Source organism: Arachis hypogaea, chromosome 6 (assembly GCF_003086295.3).
Source record: "Arachis hypogaea cultivar Tifrunner chromosome 6, arahy.Tifrunner.gnm2.J5K5, whole genome shotgun sequence".
NCBI lineage: Eukaryota > Viridiplantae > Streptophyta > Magnoliopsida > Fabales > Fabaceae > Arachis > Arachis hypogaea.
The window spans coordinates 62,646,632-62,656,883 of record NC_092041.1 but is presented as its reverse complement, the minus strand read 5'-3'; the positions used below and the strand labels follow the sequence as shown (position 1 = coordinate 62,656,883).

The following is a 10,252-nucleotide window of genomic DNA, read 5'->3' as shown; positions in this document are numbered from 1 at the left end:
AAGAATCATGCAGAAAATAGAGAAACTCTCAGAAAGCACACTTCAACAAATCTAGGGCTCAAAGAAAACAGAAAGACCCAAACTTTGCCAAAAAGAGAGGATCAAAACCGAAACCTCTTCACAAAAACCACAATCAAAGAGAAAGCATGAAAAGGGACTAACCTGGAGACAGAAGAAACTTCAAAAAAAGGGGCAGAAACGAAAGTTGCCTAGGAAACCGCCGAGCGACACCACTAACGCCAGAAAGCAGAAACGCAAGCAAAAGATGGAGAGTAAAGAGAGGAGCGGAAAAAGTTACGAAAAGGTTACAAAGAAAATAAAAGGAGAGAAACCGTTTTCTGGGTTTTTCAAAATCAAAGTAAAGAGCCTAGGGAAAACGTGGTAATTAATGCTCAAAATTAAAGAAAGCATTAAACCCTCGCACGTTCCCAAAAAAGCGCCGATATAAAAGCGCGCGTCTTTTAGAGGAAACGTTCTACATTCAAAAGCAACTACAAAGGAATCGACAAAATGCTTGAGTTTGGCTTTACCAAAGAAGGACCGAAGTCAAAGACTCGACCTCAAAAAAGAAGACCGAGCTCAAGCAGGGGCACTGTTCATATCCGGGTCAAGATGACCGACCTGGGATGTTCGACAGACAAAGCGACCAACCTCTTCAGGTCAGGACAACCTGACCTCTTCCCAAAGATCTCGGTCAAGTCCCTACGAAAGCCCAAGGAAGGGCCCAAATAGAGGAACACGTCCAGAATACTAAAGCGGCCAAAGCCTACAGCGAGAAGGGTGGTTCCCTTAAAGATAAGATGACCTCACTTAAAGATAAAAGATAAGATAAGATAACTAACTTATCTTATCCACTGGAGCACCCAGGTATAACTCATACTCTGATTCTACTCAATACCTGCTTAATCCCATTGCTAACTTAAGCATCAGAGTCCCTTGCAGGTATCCCCCACCCTTCGGTGACAAAGGATTAGCAGCACATTCAGTCCAACAAGTCGGACGCACCAGCTCCGGCCGCTATTCACCAGCCGGACACATCAGTTCCGACCAGCACAGAAGATCTCGTCCGAGATCGACCTACAATTTCAGGTAACCCTCGGAATAGTCACTATAGCAAATTATATATCATTTCAAAGGTCCGGATGTTAGCTTTCCAACGTAACTTAAACTGCTTCATTTGGACCTTTATTGCTCAAGTTATGATCGATTGAATGCGAAAAGATCAAGGTTGACAGCTTTGCAGTTCCTTCAATTTCTTGTATTCCTTCCACTTTTGCATGCTTCCTTTCCATCCTCTAAGCCATTCCTGCCCTATGATCTCTGAAAATACTTAACACACATATTGAGGCATCAAATGGTAATGAGAGAGGTTTAAACATAACAAATTTAAGGCCAAAGAAACATGTTTTCAATCATAGCACAAAATCAGGAAGGAAAATGTAAAACATGCAAATTTTATAAATAAGTGTGAGAATAGTGGATAAAATCTACTCAATTAGGCACATGATATACCACAAAATTATGGTGCATCACAGGTACCTCAATAAAATACTAGAAAAACAGAGATAAAATAAAGATGGGGAGAGTCTATTGTTCTTCTATTCAATTCCGCTTGTTCTTTTTCTAAGATATCACTTGTTCTCCAACTTGATGAATGTGATGATCCGTGACACTCATCATCATTCTCACCTATGAACGCGTTCCTGACAACCACCTCCGTTCTACCTTAGATTGAGTGGATATCTCTTGGATTCTTTAACCGGAATCTTCGTGGTATAAGCTAGAATTGATGACGGCATTCAAGAGAATCCGGAAGGTCTAAACCTTGTCTGTGGTATTCTGAGTAGGATTCAATGATTGAATGACTGTGACGAGCTTCAAACTCCTGAGGGGCTGGGCGTTAGTGACAGACGCAAAAGAATCACTGGATTCTATTCCAACCTGATTGAGAACCGACAGATGAATAGATGTGCCGTGACAGGGTGCGTTGAACATTTTCACTGAGAGGATGGGAGGTAGCCACTGACAACGGTGAAACCCTTGCATACAGCTTGCCATGGAAAGGAGTAAGAAGGATTGGATGAAGACAGTAGGAAAGCAGAGAGACGGAAGGTTCCTACCAATGAATTACATAAGTATCTCTATCCTTATCTTTATGATTTATTCATCATTCATAACCATTTGAGTTTGCCTGACTAAGATTTACAAGGTGACCATAGCTTGCTTCATACCAACAATCTCTGTGGGATCGACCCTTACTTGCGTAAGGTTTATTACTTGGACGACCCAGTACACTTGCTGGTTAGTTGTGCGAAGTTGTGTTTATGCCATGGTATTAAACACTAAGTTTTTTGATTCATCACCGGGGATTATTTGAGTTGTGAAAAGTATTGATCACAATTTCGTGCACCAAGTTTTTGGCACCGTTGCCGGGGATTGTTCGAGTATGGACAACTGACGATTCATCTTGTTGCTTAGATTAGGTATTTTTTTCAGAATTCTTGAGAATGAATTCTAGAGTTTCATGATGATCTGTTGAAGTCTGGCTGGCTGTGAAGCCATGTCTAATTTTATTGGACCGAGGTTTCAACTTATCATCACAAGAGCTTGTTGATTTCTATCAATCTTGCTGTTGGAGCAGTGATCTGCTAAGGCTTGGCTGGCCATTGGCCATGTCTAGTGTTTTGGACCGGAGCTTTCTTTGAAAGCTTGGCTGGCTATGAAGCCATGTCTAATTCCTGGACCGGAGTCTTAGACTAGCATTGCAATGATTCCTGGAATTCTCATTAAGAATTTTGATATCTTTATTTTCTTCTCCACTTAATTTTCGAAAAAACCAAAAAAATTACAAAATTTTTAAAATCCAAAAATGTTTCTTGTTGAGTCTAGAGTCTCATGTTAAGTTTGGTGTCAATTGCATGTTTTTGTTCTTTTTGCCTTCATGCATGTGTCTTCATTAATCTTCAAGTTGTTCTTGATGATTTCATTACTCTAATCTTTGAATTCTATTGACTTGAGTGTTTTGTGTGTCTCGTATGCATTCTCATTTTTTGTGTGTCAGCAGTATACAAACTGCTAAGTTTGGTGTCTTGCATGCATTGTTATTTGATTTTAGTTGCATTTTGATTATTCCTTATTATTAAAAATCCAAAAATATTTTTAATTTGTGTCTTTTCAAGTCAATAATACAGAGGATTGAAGATTCTGAACATTCAGCAGAGGAATTGCACAGAAAAAGCTGGGCGTTCATAACGCCCAGTGAAGAAGGGCAAACTGGCGTTTAAACGCCAGCCAGGGTACCTGGCTGGGCGTTTAACACCCAAAAGGGTAGTAGTTTGGGCGTTATACGCCAGAATGTGCACCATTCTGGGCGTTTAACGCCAGGATGGCACAAGAGGGAAGATTCTGTTTTCAATTCAAATTTTTTTCAAGTTTTCAAAATTTTTCAAAATCAAATCTTTTTCAAATCATATCTTTTCAATCAAATCTTTTTCAAAATCAATTTCTTTCAATTTTTAAAAAAAAAACTTGCTATCAATTAATGATTTGAGTCAACATCTCAAGTATGTTGCCTTTTCTGTTGAGAAAGGTTTAATGTTTGAATCATATCTTTTCTTGTTAGTCAAGTCATTAATTTTTACAATCAAATCTTTTTAAAATATTTTTCAAATCATATCTTCTCAGTCACATCTTTTTAAAACCAATCATATCTTTTTAATCACATCTTTTTCAAAATAGTTTTCAATCATATCTTTTTAATTTCTTATTTCAAAATCTTTTTCAAAAATCACTTGATTTCTTTTCCACTCTTAGTTTTCGAAAATCAATTAGAGTTTTTCAAAATGTTTTTAAAATCTTTTACTTAATTTTCGAAAATTTCTTCCCCTCTACTCACATCCTTCTATTTATGGACTAACACTATTCCTTAATGCACAATTCGAACTCCATCTTCTTTGATAAGTTCAAATTTTCTACTTCTGCCTTCTATTTTTCTTTTCCTCTGACACCTTAAGGAATCTCTATACTGTGACATAGAGGATTCCACATTTTCTTGTTCTCTTCTCTTTCATATGAGCAGGAGTAAAGACAAAAGTATTCTTGTTGAGCCTGATCCTGAACCTGAAAGGACCTTGAAGCGAAAGCTAAGAGAAGCTAAGGCACAACTCTCTGTAGAGGACCTAACAGAAATCTTCAAACAAGAAGACCCCATGGCAGCCGAAAACAACAACAATGCCAACAATGCAAGGAAGGTGCTGGGTGACTTTACTGCACCTACTCCCGACTTCTATGGGAGAAGCATCTCTATCCCTGCCATTGGAGCAAACAACTTTGAGCTTAAGCCTCAATTAGTTTCTCTAATGCAACAGAATTGCAAGTTCCATGGACTTCCATTGGAAGATCCTCATCAGTTTTTAGCTGAATTCTTGCAAATCTGTGACACTGTCAAGACTAATGGGGTTGACCCTGAGGTCTACAGACTTATGCTATTCCCTTTTGCTGTAAGAGACAGAGCTAGAATATGGTTGGACTCACAACCTAAAGAAAGCCTGAACTCTTGGGAAAAGCTAGTCAATGCCTTCTTGGCAAAGTTCTTTCCACCTCAAAAATTGAGTAAGCTTAGAGTGGAAGTCCAAACCTTCAGACAGAAGGAAGGAGAATCCCTCTATGAAGCTTGGGAAAGATACAAACAATTAATCAGAAAGTGTCCCTCTGATATGCTTTCTGAATGGAGCATCATAGGTATTTTCTATGATGGTCTCTCTGAACTATCCAAGATGTCTTTGGATAGCTCTGCTGGAAGATCTCTTCATCTGAAGAAGACGCCTACAGAAGCTCAAGAACTAATTGAAATGGTTGCAAATAACCAATTCATGTACACTTCTGAAAGAAATCCTGTGAACAATGGGACAAATTAGAAGAAAGGAGTTCTTGAGATTGACACTCTGAATGCCATATTGGCTCAGAACAAAATATTGACTCAGCAAGTCAATATGATTTCTCAAAGTCTGTCTGGAATGCAAAATGCACCAGGTAGTACTAAGGAAGCTTCATCTGAAGAAGAAGCTTATGATCCTGAGAACCCTTCAATGGAAGAGGTGAATTACATGGGAGAACCCTATGGAAACACCTATAATCCTTCATGGAGAAATCATCCAAATCTCTCATGGAAGGATCAACAGAGACCTCAACAAGGTTTCAACAACAATAATGGTGGAAGAAACAGGTTTAGCAATGGCAAGCCTTTTCCATCATCTTCTCAGCAACAGACAGAGAATTCTAAGCAGAACACCTCTGACTTAGCAACCATGGTCTCTGATCTAATCAAAACCACTCAAAGTTTCATGACTGAAACAAGGTCCTCCATTAGAAATTTGGAGGCACAAGTGGGTCAGCTGAGTAAGAAAATTACTGAACCCCCTCCTAGTACTCTTCCAAGCAATACAGAAGAAAATCCAAAAGGAGAGTGTAAAGCCATCAACATGGCCGAATTTGGAGAGGAGGAAGAGGCAGTGAACGCCACTGAGGAAGACATCAATGGACGTCCACTGGCCTCCAATGAGTTCCCCAATGAGGAACCATGGGAATCTGAGGCTCAAAATGAGACCATAGAGATTCCATTGGACTTACTTCTTCCATTCATGAGCTCTGATGAGTACTCTTCCTCGGAAGAGGATGAAGATGTCACTGAAGAGCAAGTTGCTAAATACCTTGGAGCAATCATGAAGCTAAATGACAAGTTATTTGGTAATGAGACTTGGGAGGATGAACCCCCTTTGCTCACCAAAGAATTGGATGACTTGTCTAGGCAGAAACTGCCTCAAAAGAGACAGGATCCTGGGAAGTTTTCAATACCTTGTACCATAGGCACCATGAACTTCAAGAAGGCCTTGTGTGACCTAAGGTCAAGTGTAAACCTCATGCCTCTCTCTGTAATGGAGAAGCTAGGGATCTTTGAGGTGCAAGCTGCAAAAATCTCACTAGAGATGGCAGACAACTCACTTAAACAAGCTTATGGACTTGTAGAGGATGTTCTGGTAAAAGTTGAAGACCATAACATCCCTGCTGATTTCATAGTCCTAGAGACTGGGAAGTGCATGGATGAATCCATCATCCTTGGCAGACCCTTCCTAGCTACAGCAAAGGCTGTGATTGATGTTGATAGAGAAGAACTGATCATTCAAGTGAATGAAGAATCCTTTGTGTTTGAGGCTCAAGGATATCCCTCTGTCATCATGGAGAAGAAGCATGAAGAGCTTCTCTCAAAACAGAGCCAAACAGAGCCCCCACAGTCAACTTCTAAGTTTGGTGTTGGGAGGCCACAACCAACTTCTAAGTTAGGTGTTGAACCCCCACATTCAAACTCTAAGTTTGGTGTTGGGAGGTTCCAACATTGCTCTGAGCATCTGTGAGGCTCCATGAGAGCCCTCTGTCAAGCTACTGACATTAAAGAAGCGCTTGTTGGGAGGTAACCCAATATTATATTTTATCTATTTTTTTTTGTTATTTTATATTTTCTGTAGGTTGATGATCATGAGAAGTCACAAAATCAATTGAAAAAGCAAAAACAGAATGAAAAACAGAAAGAAAAACAGCACACCCTGGAGGAAGATCTTGCTGGCGTTTAAACGCCAGTAAGGCTAGCAGATGGACGTTTAACGCCCAGTCTGGCACCATTCTGGGCGTTTAACGCCAGAAAGGGGCACCAGACTAGTGTTAAACACCAGAAAAGGGCAAGAACTTGGCGTTAAACGCCATAAATGGGCACCAGCCCGGCGTTTAACGCCAGAATTGGCACGAAGAGCAATTTTGCTCGCCACTTGGTGCAGGGATGACTTTTCCTTGACACCTCAGGATCTGTGGACCCCACAGGATCCCCACCTACCCCACCACTCTCTCTCTTCTTCACCCCATTCACCAATCACCTCAACACTTCTTCCCCAAAAACCCCTCACCTATCAAATCCCATCTTTCTCTTCACCACTCACATCCATCCTTCATAAAACCCCACCTACCTCACCATTCAAATTCAAACCACTTTCCCACCCAAAACCCACCCTCCCATAGCCGAACCCTAACCCTCTCTCCACCCCTATATAAACCCATCTTCACTCCTTCATTTTCACACAACCTAAACACTACTTCTCCCCCTTTGGCCGACCCACAAAGCCATCTCCATCTCCTTCATTTCTTCTTCTTCTACTCTCTTCTTTCTTCTTTTGCTCGAGGACGAGCAAACCTTTTAAGTTTGCTGTGGTAAAAGCATTGCTTTTTGTTTTTCCATAACCATTGATGGCATCCAAGGCCGGAGAAACCTCTAGAAAGAGGAAAGGGAAGGCAAAAGCTTCCACCTCCGAGTCATGGGAGATGGAGAGATTCATCTCAAGGGTGCATCAAGACCACTTCTATGAAGTTGTGGCCTTGAAGAAAGTGATCCACGAGGTCCCTTTTAAACTCAAAAAGAGTGAATATCCAGAGATCCGACATGAGATCCGAAGAAGAGGTTGGGAAGTTCTTACCAACCCCATTCAACAAGTCGGAATCTTAATGGTTCAAGAGTTCTATGCCAATGCATGGATCACCAAGAACCATGATCAAAGTGTGAACCCGGATCCAAAGAATTGGCTTACTATGGTTCGGGGGAAATACTTGGATTTTAGTCCGGAAAATGTAAGGTTGGCATTCAACTTGCCCATGATGCAAGGAGATGAACACCCTTACACTAGAAGGGTCAACTTTGATCAAAGGTTGGACCAAGTCCTCGCAGACATTTGTGAAGAGGGCGCCCAATGGAAGAGAGATTCAAGAGGGAAGCCGGTTCAACTGAGAAGGCATGACCCCAAGCCCGTGGCTAGGGGATGGTTGGAGTTCATCCAACGCTCAATCATTCCCACTAGCAACCGGTCCAAAGTTACTATAGACCGGGCTATCATGATTCCTAGCATCATGATTGGAGAAGAAATAGAAGTTCATGAGGTGATATCCCAAGAACTTTATAAGGTGGCGGACAAGTCCTCTACCTTGGCAAGGTTAGCCTTTCCTCATCTTATTTGTCACCTCTGTTATTCTGTTGGAGTTGACATAGAGGGAGACATCCCCATTGATGAGGACAAGCCCATCACTAAGAAGATGGACCCCTCTCATCATCAAATCCCTGAGATGCCTCAAGGGATGCACTTTCCTCCACAAAACTATTGGGAGCAACTAAACACCTCCCTAGGAGAATTGAGTTCCAACATGGGACAACTAAGGGTGGAGCACCAAGAACATTCCATTCTCCTCCATGAAATTAGAGAAGATCAAAGAATCATGAGAGAGGAGCAACAAAGACAAGGAAGAGACATTGAGGAGCTCAAGCACTCCATAGGATCTTCAAGAGGAAGAACAAGCCGCCATCACTAAGGTCGACCCGTTCTTTAATTTCCTTGTTCTTTATTTTTCTGTTTTTCGAAAATTATGCTTATGTTTAGCTATGTTTGTGTCTTGTGATCATTAGTGTCTTAGTGTCCATGCCTTAAAGTTATGAATGTCCTATGAATCCATCACCTTTCTTGAATGAAAAATGTTCTTAATTGAAAAAGAGAAGAATTGCATGAATTTTAAATTTTATAACAGATTAATTATTTTGATGTGGTGGCAATACTTTTGTTTTCTGAATGTATGCTTAAACAGTGCATATGTCTTTTGAATTTGTGGTTCATGAATGTTGGCTCTTGAAAGAATGATGAAAAAGGAGAAATATTACTGAGGGTCTGAAAATTCATAAAAATGATTATTGAAGCAAGAAAAAGCAGTGAATACAAAAAAAAAAGAAGGAGAAAAACGAAAAAATGGAGAAAAGAAAACGGAGAAAAAGAAAGAAAAAGAAAGAAATAAAGTTGTGATCCAAGGCAAAAAGAGTGTGCTTAAGAACCCTGGACACCTCTAATTGGGGACTCTAGCAAAGCTGAGTCACAATCTGAAAAGGTTCACCCAATTATGTGTCTGTGGCATGTATGTATCCGGTGGTAATACTGGAAGACAGAGTGCTTTGGGCCACGGCCAAGACTCAATAAGTAGCTATGTTCAAGAATCATCATACTTAACTAGGAGAATCAATGACACTATCTGGATTCTGAGTTCCTAAAGAAGCCAATCATTCTGAATTTCAAAGGATAGAGTGAGATGCCAAAACTATTCAGAGGCAAAAAGCTAAAAGCCCCGCTCATCTAATTAATACTAATCTTCATAGATGTTTTTGGAATTCATTGTATATTCTCTTCTCTTTATCTTATTTGATTTTCAGTTGCTTGGGGACAAGCAACAATTTAAGTTTGGTGTTGTGATGAGCGGATAATTTATACGCTTTTTGGCATTATTTTTAGTATGTTTCTAGTAGGATTTAGTTAGTTTTTAGTATATTTTTATTAGTTTTTAGTAAAAATTCACTTTTCTGGACTTTACTATGAGTTTGTGTGTTTTTCTGTGATTTCAGGTATTTTCTGGCTGAAGTTGAGGGACCTGAGCAAAAATCTGATTCAGAGACTAAAAAGAACTGCAGATGCTGTTGGATTCTGACCTCCCTGCACTCGAAGTGAATTTTCTAGAGCTACAGAAGCCCAATTTGCGCGCTCTCAATGGCGTTGGAAAGTAGACATCCTGGGCTTTCCAGAAATATATGATAGGCCATACTTTGCTCAATATTTGATGGCCCAAACCGGCGTTCAAAGTCACCATCAGAATTCCCAGCGTTAAACGCCGGAACTGGCACAAGGATGGGAGTTAAACGCCCAAACTGACACCAAAGCTGGCGTTTAACTCCAAGAGAAGTCTCTACACGAAAATGCTTCAATGCTCAGCCCAAGCACACACCAAGTGGGCCCGGAAGTGGATTTTTATATCATTTACTCATCTCTGTAAACCCTAGGCTACTAGTTCTCTATAAGTAGGACCTTTTACTATTGTATTTTTATCTATCGGGGTAGCTACCTTTGTTCTTATGCTATCTTAGATCATTGAGAGGATGGCCTCATGGCCATGCCTAGACCTTGTTCTTATGTATTTTCAACGGTGGAGTTTTTACACACCATAGATTAAGGTGTGGAGCTCTGCTGTACCTCGAGTATTAATGCAATTACTATTGTTCTTCTATTCAATTCCGCTTGTTCTTGTTCTAAGATATCACTTGTTCTCCAACTTGATGAATGTGATGATCCGTGACACTCATCATCATTCTCACCTATGAACACGTGCCTGACAACCACCTCCGTTCTAC

General features: G+C 40.4%; 1 non-coding gene across 1 annotated transcript; it reads right to left on the bottom strand.

Moving 5' to 3' along the window:
* Positions 1-4,613: 4,613 nt before the first annotated feature.
* Positions 4,614-4,721, bottom strand: LOC112700268 (small nucleolar RNA R71). Its single transcript, XR_003153178.1, has one exon. It is a non-coding gene; the product is annotated as a small nucleolar RNA R71 (small nucleolar RNA).
* Between the last annotated feature and the right edge of the window lie 5,531 nt (positions 4,722-10,252).